Below are 24,633 nucleotides of genomic sequence, written 5' to 3' on the forward strand. Positions count from 1 at the left end.
AAATTGATCAATCACATGAGTGACCCCCTGGTGATTCTTAGGGAAAAGTGGTGCGCAGATGGCATAGTTTTAGACGATGAAGACTGGAGGAAGGCGGTTTCCTCCCCGAAATTAGTAGCTATCCAAATGCGACTTAGACTGGTGCAACTGAAGATCCTACACAGAACGTACATTATAGGTCCACGATTGGTACATATGGGTCTGGCGGATAGCGGAGACTGTAGGAGGGGATGTGGGGAGATTGGAACGTTCATGCATTTTCTGTGGCAGTGTGCAGCAATACAGGAATACTGGGTTAAGATTCACGAGAAAATCCAAGAGGTAATGGGGGTGGAGCTGGCGGTAGAGACCCGGCGTTGTATATTGAATGTCTGGAGTCCCAGTGACCCTTAATGTCATCCTAAAGTATTCTGATACATGGAAATGTATACTTGATTACTGTAAAAGAGATGTATGTCACCTGATGCTTTTTCATTTGTTTACGTTAATAAAAAGATTCATAAAAAAATAAAACGATACTGAAATATTAGTAAACAGAAAAGAGAGAGATAACTAAAGGCAGGACATAAAAATGGAGCAAAGAGTAGGCACTTTACAGCTACGAAGCTTGAGGATGGATAGGGGATGTCATGGATCTATGGTGGATCAAAGAAATGTGATTTAATACTCATGCAGTCTATTAAGGTAAAGTTGCATCAATGCACTTTTAAAAAGTGAAATCATCCTAGTGGCCGAATTTGACTGTTCTGTTCCACATAACCCAACCTCACTGCAGTGAAGAAATTAAGGACAGCTGCCAAGTGCAGTCACAATCATAGCATGAAAAGCTCAAACAGGGCAGAGTACTATAGTCATTCTAAACACTCAGGGCCCAATTACACGTTTTGCTATGACTTACTCCTGTAGTACTCCTGAATCCAGGAGAAAGCCATGAGTATTACAAGAGTAAGACACATCTATTCATACACCAGTCTTTGTGAATCAGGTCCACACTGCCCATGTGTTGTTAATAAAATCTGACATAAAAGGAAGAAAGGATCAATAGAACACAAGCTCAACTGGTAATAAATAAACAGAAAGTACGGTAATAGGTAAAAATAACAGGCCATAAGAAAGAACATTAACTGGATACTCCAAAGATTCTTAACTCCGGTTGGTTCAAGATAAAGCAGAATGAACATCTGTGAAAGATAGTTTAAGCAGGGGTAGACACAGCATACCAACTAATATGCTTTCGGAGTGTCTTTATTCAGTATTTATAAGGTTAGGCAACTCCATGTTCTAAACAAAGCCAACGGGGCAATGAATTGTGAGAGAAAGTCTGCAAGAGGCAAAGATCCAGCAATATGTGTTGCAAAAGTAGTTGGTGAAGCCTATCAAAATCAGGATTACCTTGTGTTCATATCAAAGCAAGGAGTCACCATTAGGACACAAAACGTCATGCACTCATCCCACCCTAGTACGGGAAGAACAATGTCTGGCACCAGGAAACCGGATGGAGCAGCCTTAAGGAGACTTCCACATGGCTAGACTCACCTCTTGAGGTGCTGCTCAATTGCAATGGGACAAACCAGGGAGGGATAGATGGGGCACTGAATTGAGAAAATTACAAGACTGGATTGATGGGGAGGTCCATGTGCCAGTCAGGAACACCATCAATGTTCAATGTTATTTGCCTGATCTCCACAGTAGGTGGTGTGACCAACAGATGGGCCAAAAGGACTGCAAATACCCCTCATCAATTTCGCAGTAAGACTTATGGGCACCTTAGTCACAATTTCTCCCCTAATTATGTCGAGGAAGGACCACCAGGATTTTCAATGACTATCAAACACCAAGTTATCCTGAAGCACGAGTCCTGTTTTAGTAGGTCGGAAGGCTTGCAGCCCGCTAGGACAAGGCTCAAAAACGGACTCAATACACCCTTCCCCTGTGACTGACATCCTCTACAGGCTCTGAAGACAGTTGGGTTAGGTCCCCAGGGATGCCTGGCCTTTAAGAGGCACAGAGAGCTTATTGTTCCTCTGGGGTCCACAAACGTCTCCTGTGTGACTATGTGTGTGAGTAACTCTATGGATGAGTGTCATTGTGTAACAGGATGTATAAGTGTATGAGTACACATGATGAGCGAGTACATGTATGAGTGACTGTATAGGACTGTTGATGAATGAGTGGATGTGTGTGTAGATCTTGGAATTACTGAATAGTTGTGTTGTAAGTGGTATTGGTATGTCCATTGTTTTGAAAATTTTAGTTTCTATTTTTGAGTGTGTGTATGAAAGGTTAGATTAGGGTCAGAGGAGGTCTGCCACTCTATGACAAGGATAATGTCATCAGTGATGTCATTTGAGATGTCATCAGTGATGTCATGAGTGATGTCACTGACCATGTCATGAGTGATGTAATATATGACATCATCAGCAGTGCATTGCGGGCACGCGAGTTATAGTTAGCTGAACTAACTATAACGGGGGAATGTCGATAGTCTTGTACGAGTGAAATGTCTAACTAACTATAACGCCCCTGAAACCTATGGTTTTTTCACTGAATTTCAAAGATTTTTTAAATGCTAATTTGTAACTATAACGTGCCTGAAACCTATGTTTTTTTCAGTTAATTTCAAAGGTTTTTTAAATGTTAGTTTCTAACTATGCCTACAGAGGTAGGAAATGTGATGAACGTAGAAAAAACACACAGAAAAAAGAAAAAGAAATGCAGAAAGAAGCAACAGAAGTCCTCAAAGAGGAAGAAAAGTGCAGGAAGAAGGACGACGTTCAGAAAGAACAAACATAGGAGCAGAAAGAGGTCTTGTTCAAAATCATCCAGTACCCTCAACTTTTTCAGATGGGTACTGGTTGTAACTGACTCTGACTATCCAGTCCTAGAGCCAGTGCTATGCTAAAAAACACTTAGAATTCAGTTAAAACACCTACATACACTAGGGAACACTATGCGTTAGGGTACCCTTGAGATTAGCATGACCCCCTCTGTAAGCCCCTAGTACATAATAGGCAGGGGGATTAAAACTACCTCTTAAAACGCGCCACAGGGTGCATTTGCACACTGGTAGAGGGAGGGAGAGCTGAGCTGACATGTGCAAACACACCCTGTGGCCGTTTTAAGTTGGGAGATTAAGTTCCCTTGAATCCTTATTGGCCCTCGGGTCCAACAAGCCCACTAGGTACCTCCAGCCAGCGCCACGGAACTGGGTTGCAGAGAGATGTAAAAAGGGGCAAGGCCTTGACCACCTCTCTGCAATGCAGAACAGTGGCACTTACTGGAAGCACCTGGTGGGATAGTTGGCCCCCAGGGGCCCTCATGATTGAAGGGGAATTATTTCCCCAGTTGAAAACGCGCCACAGGAAGTGTTTGTGCACGTCACCTCAAGCCCTGTCGACTTCCTTCACCACTGTGTAAACACGTCCTGTGGCCGTTTTAAGTTGGAAGATTAAGACTCCTTGAATCCTGAGGGTCCCTAGGGTCCAACTAGCCCAACCAGGTACCTCCAATAAGTGCCACAGAGCTCCGTTGCAGAGTGTTGTAAAAAGGGGCATGACCTATGAACACCTCTCTGCAACGCAGCTCCCTGGCGCATACTGGAGGTACCTAGGGGGCTAGTTGACCCCCAGGGACCCTCAGGATTGAAGAGGAATTAATTCCCCAACTTACAATTTGCCAGGGGGTGCATTTGCACAGTGGTGAAGGAAGGGGGCGGGGCCTGAGGTGACATGTGTGCAAACACACCCTGTGACACGTTACAAGTTGGGGAATGAATTCCTCTTCAATCCTGAGGGTCCCTGGGGGCCAACTAGCCCACCAGGTACCTCCAGTATGCACCAGGGAGCTGCGTTGCAGAGAGGTGTTCATAGGCCACGCCCCTTATTACCACACTCTGCAACGCAGCTCTGTGGCGCTTATTGGAGGTACCTGGTGGGCTAGTTGGCCCCCAAGGGACCTCAGGATTGAAGAGGAATTAATTCCTCAACTAAAAATGTGCCACAACGCGTGCTTGCACACATGTCATCTCATGCCCCACCCCCTCCCTTTACCATTGTGCAAAAGCGCCCTGTGGCGCATTTTAAGTTGGGGGATTTAGTCCCCTTGAATCCTAAGGGTCCCTGGGGTGCAACAAGCACACCAGGTACCTCCATTAAGTGCCACAGAGCTGCATTGCAGAGAGGTGCAAAAAGGGGCGTGGCCTCTAAACACCTTCTGCAACGCAGCTCCCTGGTGCACACTGGTGGTCCCCGGTGGGCTTGTTGGCCCCCAGGGACCCCCAGTATTCAAGGGGAATTACATCCCCATCTCCAAATGCGCCAGGGGGTGTGTTTGCAGATCCAAATCCCCCACGGTCCCGCTGGCTCCCCGCCTCCTGCGGGAGCCGGCGTTGCTTTTCCACATGGGGAGCTGCTAAGATGCAGCTCCCCGTGTGGAAAAGTAATTGGCTTTGGTTTTTGGAAGAGAGAAACCAAAGCGGTTTGCTATTGCAGGGTGGGAGCCGCGAGGCTCCTGCCCTGCCATAGCAAGCTACAGTGTCCCGGGGTTAGGGACCCCGGGACACTGCAGGAGCCGGCCCTGGGGGGTGGTAGTCCCCAGGGCCATCGAGGGCTCCAGGAGGGGGCCGCGTGGCCCCCCTCCCACCATGTTCCAAGCTCCAGGGGTGGTGGTCCCTGGGGCTTGGAGGTCCGTCACAGACCCCCCCAATTTTATTATTACTGCCCCTAAGAGGTGGCGGTCCCCGGGGCGAGTGGGGTGGTTGAAGCCCCCCCACACAGGTTTAAAAAAAAAAAACAGAAACCCCGGGGGTGGCTGTGAGCCCCCCACACATCTATTCAAAAAGCCCCGGGGGTAGTGGTCCCTGGGGCTGTACTTTAATGCCCCGGGGGTGGCGGTCCCCTGGGCTGGGGGGCCCCTTTCGGCCCCCATCCCTATACAAAGATTGACTCTGGGATTTGGTCCACCCAGGGGCTAATTATTAACGAAGCGTGGAAGCCCTTGCTTCCTTTTTTTTTTTTTACGTCCAGATCTGCGTACCCTGCGCGGATTTTGCCGATTTTTTTAGTTTTTTTTTATAAATTGGGGTGGACCCCCTAAGCAGACCTAGGGGGTCAGGGTGTTTCTACCCTGCACCCTTTTTGCGTTTTGCACATTTCTTTTACAGATTTCTTGTGCCTCGGTTCTACCGAGGCACAAGAAATTGTGGAAGGAAGGGGGAAACGATGTTGCAGGTGGATGGAAGAGTGAAAGGAAGAATGGATAGATGCTTAGATGGAAGAGACAAGGGAGCTCTTGTAGGGAGAGTAGGGCTCACTAGCTTCATTTACTTGGTACCACCAGAGCTTTAGTTCAAAGTGGGGGATATTTTAATTTTCTGACTACTCCCTTGGCACCAGGAGTTCAACTGCAACCGACGTTAATGATATTAGGGGGAACACTGGCATGATGGGAAGAGAAAAATGGAACTTAAAGAAGTGTGGCAGTAAAATTAGCACATAACGTTAATCAATCCTTTCAGCAACTTTACCGCCATTAAGTAAGTTTCCTTCAGTAGCACATTTAGTGAATATTGAGAGCAACTATAAAGGATTTGTAAGTCAGAACCAAACAGTGGCCACTAAAATTTAACTCACAGGTCAGAAGCTCTGTTTTCCAAGCAGAATGCACGTTAGGTGTTTCGCTATGGAAAACAGCCAGGACTGAGAAACATTTGCATTATGACAAATGACCTAGATAATTCACATATTAGATTTAAAACTCTAAAGAGTGGCAAAACCACTTACGTACCACTGAAGCTTCTTTGAGATCATTTACACACTTTAGCACGCTCCCACACATCTCTGCCAAACACATGGCATGCTTCATATCTACACAAGAGCACTTTCTGCTCAAGATGCTAGGTCTGTTGGCTCAGCAGACTAATGCAACCACCACAGGAACCTGTGTTGACTTCACGGTCAAAGAGTTGAACAAGGGCAATGTGAAATTCTGCAATAGCATGAATTATGCATGCATAATTGAAATTTCACCTGGGCCATGAAACATTGAGCTGACTAACAATAGTAATCTGTTGTTGTTCAGGGACCAAATGAAACTGTCTAGACGTGAATTTTGAGTTGAATCCATTTATCTAAGATCATCACATTCAAGTGGTGGCCATCCTAGAAAATAGGATTCCCCTCACAAACCAATGATCGGTGCTGTAGTAGGTATGAAATGTGCCAACACAGCGCAGACCTTTGTGATTCTTTCTCATTATTGACCCACCCTCTGTATGCTGTGCAATGACTTGATCCAAACTTTGAATGATGCTCTCACGAATAGGTGGCTGACGGTGGCAGAAAAGAGACTGCCTTGCTCTCTGCTGATATCAGCAGCCTCACCATCCACAGAAATGGATGTCAGTAGAATATTATAGGGATAACTTAGAATAGCACAGAGGCACCTACTTTACAAATCATAGACCACACACTCATGCCGACAGATAACGTTGATTCCTGTCTTCTGATAATGCTGAACCTCTCAGCCTCTTTCAACACCATCAACCATCCCACCCTCCTCCACATCCTGAAGCCTTGAATGGGATTTACTGGTGATATCCTTCACTGGTTCTTCTCCCACCTATCAAATCAATACCAGTTTATTAAGATAGGTACCTCAAAGCCCCAGAAGGTCTCCCAAGATCTGTCTTGGCCCCCGTAAACTTTAGCACCTACATGATGCCTGTTGGGGTGGTATTCACAGAAAACAGCTTCAAACACTACCAATATCCTCATAATACAAAACTCTGCTTAAAAGTCTCCTCTGCTCAATACATCCTACGTCTCAAACACTGCCTGCACCTCATCCACACTTACCTGGAGGTGCCCCACCCAGCGTCTCTTGTCAACAGTTAGTCCAAATCTGCCTCAATGACATCAAACGTGATGGAGTTAAAGCTCAACTTTTATCCAATGGCACGTCACTCGGATTGACCCTGGACAACAACCTCACCTTCAAGGAACACATTGCTAAGTATTAGACCTGGCCCTTTTTGCAGGGTTATCCCCAGACCTTTTTTCTTCTTCCTTTTTTCTGAGCTGCTTTTGTTGGCTTTAGGACTCAGGGCACTTTACCACTGCTGATCAGTGCTAAAGTGCATATACTCTCTGTCCAAATTATAATGGTGATTAGTTTATCCATATTTGACATATCTGATTTACTGATAAATACCTAGTAAAGTGCATTGTGTGTGCCCAGGGTCTGTAAATCATATGCTACTAGTGGGTCTGCAGCACTGATTGTGCCACCCACAAGATTAGCCCTGTAACCATGTCACACGCCTGCTACTGCAGTTACTGTGTGGGCAGTTTTAAACTGCCATGTCGACCCGGTAAGTGTACCCACTTGCTAGGCCCAAACCTTCCCTTTTACTAAATGTAAGGCACACCTAATGTAGGCCCAAGTTAGATCCATTAGCAGGGTGCAGCGTAATTAAAAGGTATGGCATGCACTGGTGTGTTTTACATGTCCTGATTGTGAAATACGGCTAATTTTGTGTTTCACTATTTCAAGTACTCTCTCCCCAATAGGTTATCATTGGAGCCACCTCATAACTTCTTACAAGTGTAACTTCCAATTGGGAAGAGGTAGAGATTTGGAGTATGGGGTCCATGAACTCACAATTTTTAAAAAAGACATGGTTTTTAAATTGCATGTTTGAAAATGCCACTTTTAGAAGGTAGGCGTTTTGTAGCTTTACCATTCTGTGCCTCTGCCTGCCTGTGGAATCCATGTCTGATTATGCTGACAGTTGTACTGTTTGTGTATTCACTCTAGACAAACACACAAAGGGAGCTGAGGTATGCCCTGCATATCCTTATGGCCTGTCACTAGGCTGTGCTAGAGTAGTGGGAGGAGTTGTCACTGACACCTGAATAGGGCTGTGTCTGTCCTCACACAAAGCTGTCTCCACCCCCCTGTAGTGTGTCTGGAGACAGGTCAGGGAAAGGCAGGGTCATGTGCACTACAAAGACTTTCCTTTGAAGTTTGCCTACTTCAAATGCAGAAACTGGTATTAGTATTGGAGCTGTGACACCATGACTTCAGAACACTTTTGGACTGAGGAGATTCTGCCAAGAAGAAGATCTGTAGAAGCAGTAGGAGGGGCACTGCCACTCTGCTTCTGCTATGTTGTGCTGGTCTACTGCTTGCTACTTCTGTCTCAGGCAGGGAAAAGACTGAACTTTGCTTTCTGTAGCCTGCTTGCGAAGGTTCTCCAAGGACTTGTGTGTGATTGCGCCCTGTTAAGAAGTCTCAGGGTCAAAGACTTCACCTGCAGCCTCTGAACTCCTCTGCTAGGAGTTCTGGGCCCTTTGATGTGGTTTTGGTGCAAAGAAGCCAGAAAATCCACCTATCGCCCTTCAGCACCCGTTTTTCCTGCTACAGTCTTGCCGTGTGGTTGAAAAACCAATGCACCACCGCGTGAGGCTGAATAATCGACGCAGCGCCTGTCATGCGGCTGAAAAGATCACCGCAACCCGAGTCCTGAGCACCATGTCTCTGATGTCTGAGACAACAGCTCTGACGTAGGCTGAATAAATTGTCACATCACCTGCTGGCGGCTGGAAAATCGACGCATTGCCTGTTTCGCCACAACCGCATCGACCCAGCACATCCAGATTTTCAACGCATCTCACCTGTGTTCCAAGTTCTACATTGTCGCAGCCCTGCATTAAGGAACTGAGGCTACGTGTTCAGAGGTTGACGCATCTCCTCCGCTGCCAGTAACTAATCGACGCAACACCTCCCAAGACAGTAAGGAATTGAAGCATCACCTCCCCTGCGCAGTATTAAGGAATCAACACATCACCTCCCTTGTCGGTAAGAAATCAACACATCACCTACCCTGTCAGTAAGGAATCAATGCATCAAATCCCCTGCGTGTAGGGAATCAAGCATCGCTTTGTTTTCTGGTGCCTCAGCTCCCCAACGCTTGTTTTAATCCTTTGATTTTTAAACATTCCCGGTACTTTGTGAATGAAAACGACGCATCCATAGTTTCCTATGGACTGAACTGTTTTGAATATTTTAAAAGTGATATCTTTGCTCGTGTATGTTGGATTTGTGTCATTTTGGCTTTGTTTTATTCAGATAAAGATTGGTTATGTTTCTAAACTGGTGTGGTGTCCATGTGTAGTGTTTTCACTATGTTCCTGTGTGTGGTTGTACAAATTATTTAGACATTGCCTCTGAGATAAGCCTGACTGCTCATGCCAAGTTACCAAGGGGGTGAGCAGGGGTTAATTTGGGTGTGTAACTCCTTTACCCTGACTAGAATAAGGGTCCATACTTGGTGAAAGCCACTGCCAACTAGAGACCCACATTTCATTTACACTAAGTAAAAGAATAAGAAAAATCGCTTGGTACTAGCTTTCTCTACTAAAGGAAGTGAAACAGTTCCTCCCAGAATTCAACTTCAGAACTGATGCTCAAGGCCTAGAACATTCTCATTTGGGTGGTGGCTATCCTAAGAGGGCTTGCAGGACTGAAGACATATCTCTACATCCCTTCCTCCCGGTGCACAGATATGATATCGAGTTTTTTATTTCGAACTACATAAATATCGAGTTTTAAATATCGTAGGGATAGAATATCCACATCAAGAATATCAGGGACCAGAATATCGACCTGAAGGTAAGAAATATTGTTTTTGTTAATATCGATAGCAAAAATATCGATGTTAATTAATATCGATGTTTATGTTAGTGTTATGTATTTTAGTATTTACTTTTCCCGTTTCACTGCGGCGCAAATTCTGCCGCTGTGCTGGGACATTCCAATCTTGGGCGTGGCTCGGAAGGCCCCCGGCCGTCGTGCGCACACGCCCACCGTGACTAATGACGGCCGGGGGCCGTCATGAGCACAGAAGAGGTTAAATGAATGTGTTTCACATGTTTTGTTATGTTTTCTTTTTTTTATGTATATATTAAATGTTTAGAAGTTCATTTTTTTAATGTGAATTTTGCGTTTTAGAACTATAGCAGGTTGTGGGTGTATAGGGGAATAGGGTGGAAAGTAATTTAATTATATTAAAATAAATCATAATTTTTAGAAATTATTAATTATTTTTTATTAAATTTTGCATTTCAGTTCTGTAGCGAGTTTTGGGTTTATAGGGGAATAGGGTGGGAAGTAATTTAATTGTAATTAAGTAATGATTCATGTTTATTTATTAGGATTGAAAATGTATTTATTGTTAATTAATTATTCCTTGGTAATTCATTTTTATTAATTGATTAATTGATCATTATATTCATTGTGTTCATTTTTTATTGGAGCGGGTTGTGGGTTTATAAGGGGAATAGAGTGGTAAGTAAATTAATTCTACTAAATTAATTAATACTTTTTTTGGGCATTGATAACTAATTTATTGTTTATTAATTGTTAATCAGTAAATAATTTTTATTAATTGATAAATATATTAATTGTGTTAATTTAGTTTAGGAATGGGTTGTGTTTTTATAGGGGAATAGGGTGGGAAGTAATTTATTATAATTAAGTCATTATTAATAAATATTCTCTGCCATCTTCAATCTCTACATGGAACTGCTCGGTGCTCTATTCACGGATATCGGCATCAAGATTCACCAATATGCCAATGATACAAAACTCAACTTAAAAAACTCCTCTGATTCATACATCCAGCATCTCAAACATCCCCTCCACATCATCCAAAACCTAGATGTGCAGCACCTACCTGAAGCTCACCCTTACCAAGACAGAATTCCTGTTATTTGCCAAGAACATAAAGCAAGAAACAGTACAAACCTGGCTCAATGACATGAACCATGACTGTTTTGATCGCCATCTTTCACTGAATGCCAAGTCACTTGGATTCACCCCAACCGCACCCTCAAGGAACACATTGCTAAAATAAAAAAATAAAAAACACAAGGACAGGCTGGTACCAGATCTATTCTTCCAGAATGCGACTTCATGAATACAGTTCAAGTTGTCATATTTTCTAGGCCTGGATGAAAATGTTATTACACTGGAGTAATCTGAGAAATGTTGGTAATTCTGTGTTACCTTTTTGACAAAATATAACTGAATATAATGCTATTACATGCAATTCGATTGTAGAAGTGCCCGCCCCCGGGGAACAGAGTCCATCCAATGCAATCCTGGAATAGGATTCATTGAAGTCCAAAGAAGAACAATAGTTTTAAATACGTGTTCATGACGCATCGATAAAATACCTTTACGTCTAATATGATGGACCTTAATCCTTCTGAGTTATAGAGAGTACAGGGGTTCCTCACATGTGGTTGTGCAGCATTTTTACAAATAGGGATGTATTACACCCTTCCTACAATATGATTTCCATGATGAGTTGATCTGCCACAACACATCTCTGGGCTAAATTTTATGAGGGAGTTCCCTATCCTCACTTGGCCTCGTTCTTCTCCTTTTTCTTTTTCTCTAACATTGGTATGTTGTGCACACGATTGTGGCACACTATGTTGCATTAAGCTAGTCTAATGCTCGTCCTATGTACTCTTTTTTATTATTTCTTTTCTTTTCTTGTCCTAGGTATTGATCAGGAGTGCATATTGGCCCGACCTGACATGCATTCTGGGTATTTATCTTTGACTCTTTTTACTCACGTGCACTTCACTATTTTTTCCTATATCCTGGTCCTGAAGAAGCGCCAATGACCTTAGCAGCAACAGAGGTGTGAAACATGTTGCCCGTTTTTATGATACTTAGGTATATTGTGCCATTTTGGATGATACTCTGATGTAGAGTTTTTATACTGCCAAGAGGGTTATCAGAACATTACAACCTCTTGTAGGTTACCCCCTGTCAGTTTTAACTCACTATGTATGCATTTTTTGTTACCCTTATATAGGACCCACCCCACACATCCTCATGAACCATCCGGCATGCCTCAAAAGATCTCCGACAAAGTGACCCTTCAGGGGACTCATTGGGAATTGCAGTGCCGGCCCAACGAAGAGCACATGCCCGATGATGAAACATGACACCTTTCGGGGTGTGTGTGGGCAATAAGAGGCAAGACATGTTCTTTCCCCTGCCTTATGGGCCCACCCTACTTAGAACTTCGTTTATGATTCTTTTTCCTTTTTATTACAAGGCATATGGGTAACTTTTTGGACCCTGCCCGGGAACAGTGTCCTCTTTTTGATGGCATAGATAAAATAGACATGAGTTCACTACAGTTCTGAGTCCTGATGAGAACCTTTAAGTGTGAAGGGTTTAAACGCATGGACATATTCTCAGCCAAAAGTCAGAATATTAATGAGTGCTGGAATGCCGGTGCATGGTATTGAATAGTGATATGGCCGCTCATTTGTTCTGAATCAGCTTGGCAATGCAAGGCCGAGCAAGCTATTCAGGAGGAATTTATTCAGTAGTAGTAGTGGAAGAAAAAGAACATTTCCTCTTTGGCATTCACATTCAGAAATGTTTTATTTATGTTGTATGTTGGTATGTATTGATTTGTATTTTGTTTTGTGATGAGTGGGTAACCATGTATTGCACTGAAAAGTGATGAGATGTTTACATTGTATGTTATGTGTGTTTGAATGTGTTAGGTAATAATGAGTATATTGCTAACATTGTTATAAAGAAAAAAGTAGAATACATTAAAAGGTGTTCACTGTTATTAAATGTAGTGACCATAAACAAAAATGAAAATTTTTAGTTCCATAATCAGCATTGGCAGACTATTAGATGTTGGCATTTTTGTGCCTAAACCAAATGTGCCTTTCTGACAGTGCCCATGGTCACATGACTGGTAATGGCTCACATGTGGTGTGATGTGTATTCCTTCCAAACAGGGGACAAAAGTACCTTGTGTGTAGGGAAGGCATTCCTCTCCTGAGCTGGATGTTGTACTAAGCACCTAATGAGCTTCAAAGGGTAGCCAGACCCTCTCTGACTTCTGAAGATGCCTGCCTTGTCACTGGTAAATGAAGCATGGGCCATTCTGCTTGCTTTCTGTTCCACTAGATAGATTTGTCAGGCCCAGTGAAAAGGGAAGAACTGACCAAAACCTGTTTAGGGTTAGACAAGGAGGTTGACCCCCCCAACCCCACTCACAGGCAGGCACTAAGTATAAAAGTGAGACCTTCAGATCTTCTCATCAGCCTACTCCTGGGCCTGTGGAGATACAGAAGATGGACTGCTCTGCTGTCTGATGCCTGAAAGAAGACTGGACCTGTGTGCATTGATTACTAGTACTCATATCTTCAAGTATCAGCATAAATATTTTCTAAGATTCCATCTAATTTTAAAAATAATTAGTATAATGAGTATTAAAAAGTACAAGACCTCCAAAACTCAAAGGTTGGTTGACAGTCGTGATTGATTTTGCTGTATTTGAAAAGACTGAGTTGAAGAACTAAAAACTGTTATCTTGCTTTGTTTATAAAAGGGCAAGCTTTCTTTTAATATATACTGGAATGCCAAGAAAGTTGTTGCGGAGCTCCAATACATTTATCTCCTACCTCTTTCCACCTCTCTTTCTCCCCTCCAACATTCCTAACTGCTTCTATGTACTTAGGACATGACCAACATTAAGAAATCTTTGTTAAATTAGGAACATTAAGACATTTTTATTGTCCATCTGCAAAATGTCTTGCTCATATAAAACAAATTGAAGAAAAGAAATAAAATGAATAGCCACTGTTAAAAGAAGACTAGCAACACTCTTCCTTTTCTTTTATATGGTGAATATTTATTTGAGATTTAACATATAGACCAAGCAGCAGTACTTGTTTACCAACTACAAACTACTTTACATAACTATCTAAAGACTCACATCAGAACATTTAGGGCCTAATTCACAAAGGTAAATTTATACGTTTATGTAAGTTTACACTTTTTTAGTATTCACAAAACTGCATTTTAATAGTGAGTTGATGAGTGCGGATATAGTTAATAATTGACTGGAGAGGTAGCTGGGTTTTGGGAGTGGAGTTATTGCATCTTGATAAAGTATGTATGTAAATATGTATGTGGTATTTTTATAGCAAAAGCGCAACCAAAAGGCAGCAGAGCACTGTATATGGTCAACAAAACAAGCATAAAATCAACAAGAAATAGCATAGATGATAAGAGAGATGTAAGAAATGTGGTTATTAGTTGAAAGGGGTGAGAGCCCCATATAAATAATAAACACAGTCCTTGACAGAGTAAATGTTAGAAATTGATCTCTAGTTGGCAGTGGTTGTCATCCTGTCCAAGTACGGACCCTCACTTTACTCAGGGTAAGGAAGTCACACAACTAAGATAACCCCTGCTTACCCCCTTGGTAGCTTGGCACGAGCAGTAAGGTTTATCTCAGAGGCAATGTGTAAAGTATTTGTACACACACACAGAAACACACTGAAAACACTACAAAAGGAGTCCACACCAGTTTAGAAAATAGCCACTATGTATCTGAATGAAAACAAGACCAAATGACAAAAATCCAACATAGACAAGTCAAGATATCACGTTTAGAAGATTAAGTAGTCCATGGAAATCAATGGATGCATTAGTTTTAGCAAAAAGTGCCTTAGATGCATCAAAAATCAAAGACAAGGCAAAAACAGGGGAGGTGAGGCACCTGCAAAGCAAAGCGATGCATCGGTTCATTACTACGCAGAGGAGGTGCTGTAATTGTTCCTTACTGGCAGGGTAGGTGATGTGTTGGTTTCTTACTGCTAAGTAGGGGAGGTGATGTATCGGTATCTTACTGGCAGGGGAGGGAATGCGTCGGTTTCTTACTGGCAGGGGAGGTAATGCATTAATTTCCAGACATGCAGCCTTGGTTCCTTACTGCAGTCTGGTGCCGATGAAGAATCGTTGCCATGGGGCGATGTGTCGAAAATCCAAACAGTATGCTTCGATGGGACAGCGGTGATGCTGGCGCTGTGTAGATTTCAAAGCTGCGAAGCAGGCGCTGAGTCAATTCCTCAGCCGTGAAGCAGCTGCTGTGTCAGAGTCGGAGCGGGTGACACGGGCGTCGGTGACACAGCACTCGGGACTCGGTCTGCGACGATTTTTCTGACACATTGCGAAGGCACACTGTGGCCTGCATCGAGAAAACAAGCGCTGGTAGTCAATGCATGGATTCCCTCCTTAAGATCAACAGGTTACACTTCCAATGGTCTAGGAACTGGATTTGGCACTACTAGGCAAGTCAGGACTCACAGCAGAAGACCCCAGGCACTGGCAGGTGAAGGCTTTCATGGCCCTGAAAATTCTTAGAAGGAGCCAAGCACACAAAAGCCCTTAGAGGATGTTGGACGCAGGATGTAGAAAGCAAAGTCCAGTTCTTTCAGTCCCAAGACAGACGCAGCAAGCTGCAGACCAGCACAACAAAGCAGCAGCAGACTGGCAGTCCCTCCTACAGCTTCCAGCTCTTCTTCCTGGCAGAATGGCCTCAGTCCAGCAGTGTTCTGATTTTGGAGTGTCAGAGGTTCAATACTTAAGCCCTTTATGCCTTTGAAGTAGGCAAACTTCAAAAGAAAGTCTTTGTAGTGCACAAGACCCTGCCTTTCCGTTACCCGGCTCCAGACACACTGCAGTGGTGTGGAGACAGCTTTGTGTGAGGACAGGCACAGCCCTATTCAAGTGTCACTGACAACTAGTCCCACTACTCTATCTCAGGAAGGCCAATCAGCCTGGTAATGGCCCATCATGATATGCAAGACACATCTATGTTCCTTTTGTGTGACTATCTAGAGTGAATACACAAGATTCCAACTGTCAACCACCCCCAGATGTGCATTCTATAGACATGCAGAAGCACAAAATGGTTAAGCAAGAAAATGTCCACTTCCTTAAAGTGGCATTTTCAAACACACAATTTAAAAACTTCACCAAAAGATGTTTTTTAAATTATGAGTTCAGAGACCCTAAACTCCAAACCTCCATCTGCTCCCAATGGCAAATTACACTTAAAAAGACATTTCAGGGCAAGCCTCGTGTTACCCTATGGGAGAGCTAGTCCTTGCAAAAGTGAAAAATGAAATTAGCAGTACTTCACTTATAGGACATGTAATACACACCTGTACATGTCCTACCTTTCAAATACACTGCACCCTGCCCATGGGGCTTCCTTGGGCCTACATTAGAGGTGATTTACATGTAGTAAAAGGGAAGGTTTGGGCCTGGCAAGAGGGTGCACTTGCCACGTCGAAATGGCAGTTTAAACCTCCTCACATAGACACTACAGTGGCACGCCTGAGACATGTTTGCAGGGCTACTATTGTGGGCGGCACAATCAGTGCTGCAGGCCCACTAATAGCATTGGATTTACAGACCCTGGGCACACCTGGTGCACATTACTAGAGACTTACTAGTAAATCAAATATGCCAATCATGGATAAACCAATCAACAATGCAATTTACACTGGGAGCACTTGCACTTTAGCACTGGTCAGCAGTGGTAAAGTGCCCAGAGTCCTAAAACCTAGAAGACCTTTTATATGTACTTTTTGGGCTTCAGCCTAACCACAGACTTGCCATTTGCTTCTCCCCATTTCCCCATGGCATGCATGCGTCATGTCTCTTCCCGTCTTTAGCCCTCCCCGAGAAAAGTGACCAATTACTGCTAAACATACACAGGGGCCATTTTAAGGCATTGTTTCAGGATCACTTTTGTATTCCTTTAAGAGGGCTTTTCGTGAGTGCTACTGTTTTGACTCGCACCATTCTTTGTTTCCTGCTCGTGCCCCCTTGTTATTTCTTTTCTTTCTCTCTGCTTCTTGCAATCCTTCTATGTTGCTCTCTTACTCCCTGTTCTTTCACTGTCTGTGGTAGCATTTTCTCTCTCTCATCCACTAGTTTTTTTTCTGCAGTTTTTTTTTGTAGCACTAGTTACATTACACAAAGATACATTAATTTCTTGGTATCCCCGGGGTGATTAAGGGATTTGCCCAGAATCACAGGCTGTTGAGCCAATGCTGAGATTCAAACCTGGTTCCCCAGCTCCAAAGTCGGCATCTCTAGGAGTTATGCCACACTCCAGCAGTTGGAAAATGGTCAGTACAGACTCATCGTAATTCTTTGTATGTATTTTTTTTTGCAGGAGCGTTTGCTCCTCATCAGCTTCCTATTAGTTGCTGAAGCTGCATAGAGAGGATAAGAAGGGAATCTACAAACAACTCTTTTAAATCCCCCCTTATTTTATGTTTCCTTAGCGAGGAATCCTGCGAAAAGGAGGAGCGAGTAGTACCGAGAGCAAGTAAGGTGTAGCCGGCTGCTCCCCTTCTGGACGTATATGATGGATAAATGTACCTACCTCTAGAGTTTGGCGCTGAAGGTCGCTAGTCGAATACAACACGTGGAGCGGTTTGAGCTTTTCGGAAACAGTTTGTAAATACTTCGTAGTAGGCCTTTGTGTGGTTTGAAAATGAGGCGCGTGCTCTTGAGTTTAGTTCGAGCCTCCACTGGGAGCAGGCGGGAGCCTATCCCAGCTTTGGTAACATGCTTCCTCCCCCCAGGCCTCCTGCCAGACGCACCACAGCATTTTGACCCAATTGCAGTGTTAAAGATAGCCATGCCTATAGACTGTGCATTTAAATCATCTATTTTGGGGATTCACAGCGGAGCCAGTAATCGTAGCTGAATGCACCAAAACAGTAGCCTTTCTTGGCGACAGATATAGAACATGTTTTAAAAACAAGAGTTTATATCGGGTTGCGGGAATTCTAACTGTCTCATCAAAATAGAGCTACAAGGGACTGTTTTAGAAAACTTTTTCTTTAGTAACTCCTGTTTTGCGCACATCATAGGCGTAAAGTTACTCGGATGTTCTATAAGTTATGAAAGGGGCAATTTTGTAGTCCATTGTAGCCCATTGTAGCATGTTTTCTGAAAAGATATTAAAATGCCTTTTTGGCATGACCTACTTGTTGAAATGGAGTTTGTGACCCGAAAGCACTGGCGGGTGTTTTCTTCTGTATCCTTCAGCTGTGTATGATATTAATATAGGTAGGCGTAACCACCTCAGACTTCCAGATCTGTGTACTCTATATACATTTATTAGATTGGTGTTAGCCAAGACCTTTTCATTTTTGCTACAAACATATTTATAATAGACTTAAGGTTAGGGAACTTCATCCAGCCCTGTTCATCTGTTGGTCTGTTATTGCTCATTTATTTAAATATCACCCATTTCAAATACGTGAATGTCATCTTTGAGAAACTGAACATGTTAGTACAACAGCATATAATTAAGGGCCCTTACGTTTCAATGGGATCTTCTGTGTATGAAACAGAAAGCACACCAGGATTTATTAACACTGATTCTTTCTGACAAGTAAATGAAAGGATTTGCTTTCTTCTCGCCATCTTTCTTCCCTTTATCTCATCCTTTGCATTTCTTTTGGCTTAGTTTGGCTTTGGCCAGTTTCCATTGTTCGATATTCGTTCTCGTTCTTGACTTTTTGATATTTTCCTCTTGTTTTACTTTGGACCATTTTTCCCTTACCTGTGTACATTTGAAACACGGGTGGGACATTTTGCCACTTCTATACACTCCTAAGGATTGTCTCGTCTATTAATTAACACAGTGACCAAAACGTCCATGCTTGTCTGGACTAAACCAAGTTAGGGGTCACTCAAAGTAGTACCCTTACAGGTAGCCTCTCTACTCTTCTGCCAACTCCAAAACTGTCACTTAGTCCAAAGCCAAAGCCGAGACCAATTGGCTTTGCCAATACTTGTTCGGTTTTGCCTCTTGAAACATTAAATGGCTTTGATGGGGTGCACATGGGGAGGGTCAGGAAAAATGTTGCTGGGGTATTGGCCCTGCCTAGTGTCCACCTAGTGAAGCCACTGGCAACAATGGAGGCCACATCTCCCAGACGATTTCAATTATTTCACCTTCACAGACTCTCAGCTGCCTGTAGTACCACCTACCTTACGTATGTTTCCCAGCCCACTCGACTACCAAGCCCACCCGACTATGGAGTGTTCGTAGATCCAGATGTTCAGTGGTGCTCTCTGAAAGATGTCCTGTCCTGAAACAAGGCCTCATTCATAGCAAAATTCCAACTCCCCATGCACATATTTCCTCTAACGTTCAGATCGCCACATTTTTTGTCTCATCACTTTCCTCTTATTCATCACTAGCCACACTAGCCGCATTGTGGCAATAAGAAAGGAGTGGGTGACGATTCTCTGTCACAAATCCACAACACAGCTAAAACCTGATGGCCATTCACTTTGCTCCATCACCATCCAATAAGAAATAATCTATTCATTCACTCTATTCAAAGTTTCCCTGGGGTATGCAGCACATGTGGCCAACTTAAACTGCCAAACAACTACCTCTACCCCTCACAGGCCCATCTTACTTGACCCCACCTACAATCTAACCCACTCCTGGTCAAACTCTATTTTGTGGCACTTAAGCTAATTTCTGCTCATACATTCAACCATTTACAATACATGAAACTCCCCCAAAAACATGGTTGCATTGAGCACCCTAAAGAGGTGGCTGTCACACTCTGTATAACAAACCACCTTTCATCACTCCACCAACCTTCACGTGGTCAACACAAGCATCAACGTCACTGGTTTCCTACCATCCATATGTTTGCCCCCACCTTTTCCAACCATCAAGCTTCCCCTTACACGTGCCTGTAACCCAAGAACATATTCTCCCCAAAAAAATCATCCTGTCAGATGTTTCAGCAGAGGCTACATTTATGTTCACTAGACTTCGAATACACCAATCTATGCCCCCTTCTGCAAAATCCTACCTCCCTGAAATGCACATACATAGACATAAATATATTCCAGGCCAGTCCAAAAAAACCTTATAAACTGTGACTGTTGTCTTTCATTCTTCTAGCTCCCCTCCTCATCACTCACCAGCCAACCACACACCAAACAAGCCAGAACTGTGGCATCAGAACTCACCTTGCATTGTCAGAAATGCAACTAATTATCCTCCCACTTGCAATGTCAATTTAAATTGAACGGAAACCCCTCTCATAACCATCTCACCTCTCAACACAGCAGTTGTCGTTACCTGATGCTGTGGCCTTTGGTACAACCTCTTTCTGAAAATCCTATCAGGCACAATCAACGTACATGCGAAGTTCAGGTGCCCCAGCTGTAAGACATGCAAGGTGCACTTCTATCTTTTAACTCCTGCACCAACACTTTTAACCTGCCAAGTTCGTCTGCTGGAAATCCACATTCTACTGGAATTAAATTCCAGCCTGATGGCCCCGGAACGCCACAGTCCTGACCAAATGTTGGGTCTGTTCTTTAGCCAGAGTGAGAGTCCAGGATAGCATAACTTGCATGGCTCAGAAGCCCTCACAAACATCAAACTTTGGCTAAAAAACACATTTATCACATTTGTGTGATCACATATTCTGGAGCCTGCGGAGAGCCATACATTTCCTCCCACCTAGTGTTCCCCCAAGTCTGCCCGATAAAATGGTAGCTCATTTGTGTGGGTAGACCCAGCCCCCAGACAGCAAAGTGCCCAAAACGCAACATGGACACATCAACTTTCAGTATTTGGTGTACATTTCAGAAATACATAGGTTTCTTTCATACTAATTTTTCATTCTTTATATTGTACCAATTGAATTGGTCTAAATCCGGTACACAATGGAAACCACTATAGGGTGCAGCTTAGTTGTGGGCTCTGGGTACCTTGGGTTTTTGGAGGAAATAACAAACCCTTTATATCCCCATGACCAGAGGATTCTAGCGGACATACTGTTGTACTGCTTTTGCAAATCAGTCATTTTGACAAGAAGTTACAGATGAAAACATTGTCACAAATGGCTGTTTATTCCTACACATCTTTCATATGTTTTTAACCTTCAATAGTTACTTTCTTTGGGAAAACCTTGAGGGATCTACAGAATGATGCCCTGATCTACTGTTCATAAATGTAAAGCTTCCCCACATCACCCATGGGTTTCACACCTTATTCTAACACAAACTGTAAGTAGGTTGAAAGTACAGAAATTTCCAAAAATTATGCCAAAAACGTGTTTATGCAGCTCTGCATGTTCTATAAAAGCTGGGAAAATTGTGATTTTAGAATGGCAAACCTTTCATTGGTGCCATTTGTAGGAAAAAAGAAAGAAACTTTTGTGAGCACTTTTTTCCCATTTTTAGCCCCAAAAAACAAATGTAGCAATATGTTGGCAATTTTTTCTGTCCCCTCCAGGACAATCCTCAAACCTTGAGTACCTTTAGAATCCACATGATGTTGGGAAAAAAGGAGATGCACATTTGGCGGGAATACTTCATGTATAAAAAAGTTATGGAAGTCTAACACGAACTACCCCAAAGAACAAAAAGGTCTCAGCACTGGGGTGGAAAAGCCTCAGCATTCATGAGGGTAAACTAGAGTGTGATAATCTTGTTACTGTAATTAATCCAAATGCATGTTTTATATATAGGATAGCGATATATGGAACCTTTACAATACTATGGGGTCGATTCCGATGCGGGAAAACCCGCTCCGAATAGCCGTTCGGAGCGTTTTTCCTGTACGAATTGTACCCTGCAACGTCCCCCGTATGTACGACGAAGTACGATTCGTACCAGGAGCTGGACTCCGTACGAATTCTACTGGGACCGTACAACTCAAATCCCCGTACGAATCTCCCTCGGAACCCGCTGTACGCGACATCCGTATGGTTCGCGGCTGGTTTTTCCGACCCAGCAAGTACGATTCGTGTCAGGTACGAACCGTACGACCCTTTTTTTACAGGAGCTGAAAACAGCCGTAAAAGCAGAGTTCGCCTCGAAACAGGTACGGAACGGCCCCCCCGGGTATGATGCGTACACACCATGATCGCAGGGGTACGGTGCATACCCCTGCGATCACAGGGTGTACGCGCCGTACCCCACGATCATGTGGTGTACGCACCGTACCCCATGTTCGCTGGGTGTACGATGGGTACACCCTGCGATCGCAGGGGTACGGACTGTACCCCCGCGATCATGGGGTGTGCGGACCGTACGGTGTGTATGTGATTGTGTGCTTTACCATACGAATCGCCCTTACCTGACGTGGACCGTACGTATCGCGTCCTCATACCCCGGTCCGGATCGTACTCGTCGGGCCGTACGGCATATTTACGATTCGTACGGAGAGGGCTCTGGATACAAATCGTACGGACATTTTTTTCTCCAGTATCTAAATCGACCCCTATGTGTTTCTTAAAAAGAAGCATCCTGGGGAAACAAAGGTGGAGCCAATCAAATTGATTCTAGAAACATTTTGAACCATGATGCACAGAGACAAGCCCCACTACTCACAATAAGGCAATGTCAATGGAATATCATCTTTAAAAACATTTCCAAACCAAAAGTAAAATGAAACTCACACCTATGTTAAGTGTAGTATCCAAATGAGGGGGAAACAGGTAAAGCTCAAGTAATTTGACTTATTGAATTATTGGGTTGTCTTAGGTCAGTTTGCCTTTTAATCAGTAGTTCTTTTATGTTTTTTATTATCTTAATTGTAACATGAATATTGTCGAGGTAACTTATGTAGTGTTAGTTTCATGCACTTTTATGATCTCTTGTAACTGAATAAAGTAATTCTTGACTTGAATGAGTCTTTGTGAGATAGACGAGTTGATGAACACAACTAGAACCACTGAAGTAACTATTTGGAATTCTGTTCCTACTAGGTAAGAGTGAATTGTCTGGGCATCGGAAGTGACATTTTCATTTGCACCATGAGTGGCAGTTAGGGTCAGCTTGTTCACCCGTTGGAGTAAAACTACCTGTCTGCCAAACCACCCAGAAGTAGGATGACCACCTCACTCCAGGTCATTATAGATCCTATCTCCAGTCCAGATCTTTATACCTAAAAACAATAATCCTTGTTTTCAGGTGTCCTTGTTTTCAGGTGTGTTACTTCAATTAGTTCAATGGAAGTATTGCAAGACATCAACAACCAGAATGCATTGAGTGATCACATGAAAGTTCTGGACTGCTTATAATGACCTGAAAGAAGTGGTCACCTCCAGGACCGGACTGGCTGTAGCGGGCACTGGGCATTTCCCCGGTGGGCCGGTGGGGTGGGGGCCGGGTTTGTGCCTGTGGGGGCCGGTTTTGTGACTGGGGTTGGTTTTGCAGCAGTGCAATATCGGTCCCCTGTAACAAAAGCGGGTGCCCTCGCCCCCCAACCCTCCCACTCCCAGGGCTGGTTGCTGTTTCCAGTCTGGCCCTGGTCACCTTAACTAAAAGAGACAGCCTTTCACTCCCTTCCAACAGCACCATCTGCTTCAATTGTAATAACGTACCTCTGCACTACTCCCCACTGCAACCATGCACTTTCTCACTTTATTGTCTTTCCCACTTCCACTTCCTACCCTGCTCCATCTGGTAACCTTCACTTCCCACCAATGAAGTGTTTAGTGCTGGTCATGGTTGCTTTGTCTTTCGCATCACAGAGGTTTGTGTTACACAGTTTACTGTGTTATCATTGACAACCGTTTCCAACACAGGGCTTGTGGTTACCATCTTTTTTTGGGGATTTCTAGTCTTGATACAATTCACATGGATCGCAACTGAAAACCAAGATTCTTAAAATTAAAGCCTACGGCTGGAATATGTGGCCCATGGTGAAGAGCATGGTAAGGTGACTGAATGAATGAATTTATTAATCATGATGCAGTTAAATAAAACATTACATGATGAAACCTTAAACACAAAAACAAAAGCAAAGAAAGGTGATAAAAACAAGAAGTAATAGGCCATGTGCCAGGTCAAGGTGAGTTTTTAATAGCACGTTTGTTTATGCCTCTTCTAAGATGTGCAAAATGAAATTCTGGGTATGTGGTCACTGCTCTCTTAACTGATTGAACATCAGCTAGGTGGATGCGGCTGCCATTGAACAGATGCAGGGGAAGATCACTGATGATGTGATATCAACCAGTTAAAGTGTCAAGTGCTTGAAAAGTGCAACCGAGCATGCATCACGCAGGCTTCTCTGTGGATTTAAGTTCAGTCGTAAAATAAATTCAGGTGTTGACTGAATATTTAAAGTGCACTCAAGTGAAATCAAAATGTTCATGGGGATGTTCAGTGACTACTCTGGCATCTGATTGCTCGTACGAGTAGACAGTATTGCTACCATTAGGCTATTGCAGTGATTATCCGAAGATGGAGTATGCTTCTGAGTGCATATGCTTTGTATGCATCCGCCTATGGGCCATGGTATTTTAGAACCCAATTTGAGACATTTCTCCACGTGGGTAATGAACTTTGCTCTGGCCTTGTAAGCAGAAAAGAAGTGCATGACCTGATTCTGTAGGTATTGAGGATGTTGCGTAAAAGTTTCCTACATTCGGATGGTAAATTTGGACAGATACACAATGTTTGAAAGAGTTTCTTCTTGCCCATGGCACAGTCTGCATGACAATGAAGTAGGTGTTGAATCACAGTGCGCAGTCAAAATATCGATTTTAAATATCGACCAACACTAATGTCGAGTTTTTAATATCGTAGGGACAGAATATCGAAATCAAGAATATCGTTGACCAGAATATCGACTTTAAGGTAAGTAATATCGTTTTTTTAAATCGAAGTAAGTGATATCGAAGTAAATAATATCGTTAGCAAAAGTATAGTTGGAAATAA

This window comes from Lissotriton helveticus, chromosome 9, assembly GCF_964261635.1.
Source record: "Lissotriton helveticus chromosome 9, aLisHel1.1, whole genome shotgun sequence".
NCBI lineage: Eukaryota > Metazoa > Chordata > Amphibia > Caudata > Salamandridae > Lissotriton > Lissotriton helveticus.